This window comes from Homarus americanus, unplaced genomic scaffold (assembly GCF_018991925.1).
Source record: "Homarus americanus isolate GMGI-L3 unplaced genomic scaffold, GMGI_Hamer_2.0 scaffold30108, whole genome shotgun sequence".
Lineage (NCBI taxonomy): Eukaryota > Metazoa > Arthropoda > Malacostraca > Decapoda > Nephropidae > Homarus > Homarus americanus.
This window is the reverse complement of record NW_024748109.1, coordinates 1,823,780-1,826,108: the sequence shown is the minus strand read 5'-3', so window position 1 is coordinate 1,826,108 and position 2,329 is coordinate 1,823,780.

The window sequence follows — 2,329 nt, the reverse complement described above, 5'->3', positions numbered from 1 at the left end:
AGAGATTTCCGAAATTTTTCCAAGTTTTTCGAAGATTTCATAATTTTCAAAAATTTCGAAGGATTTTCAGAACGAGTTTCCTCAAATTTTCTGAAATTTTCCAAAATTTTCGAAGATTTTCAAAATTTTCAGAAATTTTCAAAATTTTTCAGAAATTTCCCAAATTTCAATTTCAAATATTTTCAGAAAATTTCCGAAATTTTTCCAAAATTTCGAAATTTTTGCAAAATTTTCGAAATTTTTTTCGAGAATTTTTCTAATTTTCGAAAATTTTCTCCAAAATTTTCAAGTTTTTCAAAATTTTGAAATTTTCCCAAATTTCAAGTTTTCTGAAATTTTTTTTTCAAAATTTTCGAAATTTTTAAAATTTTCAGATTTTCTGATTTTTCGAAATTTTCAATTTTCGAGAATTTTTGAAATTTTTAAGATTTTTAAAATTTTCGAAATTTTCTCGGAATTTTTCAGAATTTTAATTTTCAAAATTTTCCGAAATTTTTCGAAATTTTTCCAAATTTTTCAAAATTTTCCAAAATTTTGGAGAATTACGGAAAATTCCCAAAATTTCAAAATTTACTGAAAATTTTCCGAAATTTTGATATTGCTGAAAGGATTTTCTAAATTTTCCCAAGTTTTCCGAATTTTTCAAATTTTTTGAAATTTTTCCAGGGTACCAAATTCTTGAGAATTTTCCAGAGTTTTCAAGGTATCGAAATTTTCAAAAATTTCCCAAGATTTCGTTTTCTTTCTGAATTTTTGAACAAATTTTCTAGAAAAATTTTCAAATTTTCCAAAATTTTCAAAATTTTCAAAATTTTCAAAATTTTCAAAATTTTTCGGAATTTTCTCAAAATTTTCAAGAATTTTCCCTAAAATTTCAAATTTTCCAAGTTTCTAAATTTTCAAATTACTCTCGCAAATTTTCAAATTTTTTAAGAATTTTCGAAAATTTTTTAAAATTTTCAGAATTGCAAAATTTCGAGAATTTTCAAAATTTTCGGTTGCTGAAAATTTTCCAAATTTTCAAATTTCAAGAATTTTTTCGAAAATTTTAAAAAATTTTCAAAATTTCCAAAATTTTCCAGTTTCGAAAATTCTCAAAAATTTCTAAAATTTTCAAAATTTTCAAGAAATTTTGGAAAATTTTCAGAAAATTCCCAAAAATTTTAAATTTCAAAGTATTTTCAGAAAATTTTCGAAAATTTTCCAAATTTCGAAATTTAATCGAAAAATTTTCGAAATTTTCCCAAATTTTCCAAGTTTTCTTTCAAATTTTCGAGATACCAAAAATTTTCCAAAATTTTCAAAAATTTCCAAAATTTCGAAATTTCTCAATTTCAAATTTTCAAAATTTTCCGAGAATTTTCAAAATTTTCAAAATTTTCTCGAAATTTCAATAAAGTTTTCAGTGTCTGAAATTTTGAAATTTTCCGAAATTTTCAAATTTTCGAAAATTTTCCCTAAATTTTTCGAAATTTTTCCTAAATTTTCGAAATTTTCAGATTTCTCAAGATTTTCAAAATTTTCCAAAATTTTCAAATTTCAAGTACTCTAAAATTTACCAAGATTTTCCGAAGTTTTCCCAAAAATTTTCAAAATTTTCGAAATTTTTCCAAAGGTTTTTTAGATTTTCGAGAATTTTTCAAAATTTTCCAAAAATTTTCGAAGTTTCTCAGAAATTTTCAGAATTTTAAAAATTTCAAAAATTTCAAATTTTTCAAAATTTACTTAAAAATTTTCAAAAATTTCAAAAGGTTACTCAAATTACTTTCAAAATTCTCAAAAGTTACCCAAATTACTAAGAATTTTCCAAAATTTTCAAAAATTACTCCAAATTACCAAAATTTTCAAAATTTCGAAATTTTCAAAAATTTCAAAGAATTGCACTCAAATTTTCAAAAATTACTCCAAAATTTTCAAGAATTACCAAAAATTCTTTCAAAATTTTCCAAATTTTCAAAATTTTCAAAAATTTTCAAATTTGGGAAAATCTGGTGAATTTTTTTGAAAAATCTGAAATTTTGAAAATCTGAGAAATTCTTGAATCTAGAAATTTGGGAAAAATCTAGGGAATTTTTTATGGGAAAAACTGAGAAATTCAAAAAAATTAAAAAATTTAAAAATTTCTCAGATTTTTCAAAATTTCCTAGATTTTCAAAAAAATTTCCCTAGATTTTCAAAAATTTCCTAGATTTTCCAAAAATTTTCCTAGATTTTTCAGAAATTTCCGAGATTTTCGGAAAATTTTCGAAATTTTCAAAAATTCCTCCCAAAAGAATTTTTCAGAAAATTTCCAAAATTTTTCAAAATTTCAAAAAATTTTCAAAAATTT